Source organism: Mastomys coucha, unplaced genomic scaffold (assembly GCF_008632895.1).
Source record: "Mastomys coucha isolate ucsf_1 unplaced genomic scaffold, UCSF_Mcou_1 pScaffold18, whole genome shotgun sequence".
Lineage (NCBI taxonomy): Eukaryota > Metazoa > Chordata > Mammalia > Rodentia > Muridae > Mastomys > Mastomys coucha.
In genome coordinates, this window is record NW_022196900.1 from 67,552,653 (window position 1) to 67,552,987 (window position 335).

A 335-nucleotide genomic window follows, 5' to 3' on the forward strand; every position below is an offset into this window, starting at 1 on the left:
TGGGCCCTAATATGATGAATAGAAAACTTCTGCCGCCGTAACAAGATAAGTCTTTGAATGGCCTGAAGGGTGGCATGCACCGGGCTATGGGGATTAATAGTCCCTGTGGCCTCCAGATTCCTTACAGCATTAACTACATACACTGAATCTGAGATAATGTTGAGGGGCTGATGAAATCGTTTAAACACCTCAAGAACCACTTGGCATTCTACTTTCTGGGGGGTATCAGGTTCAAATCGAATTGTGACAGGTTTTTGCTTCGCTACAATATAGGCACCATATCCTGACTTTGAGCCATCTGTATAAATATCTATTCCCTGAGCTAAAGGATCCAG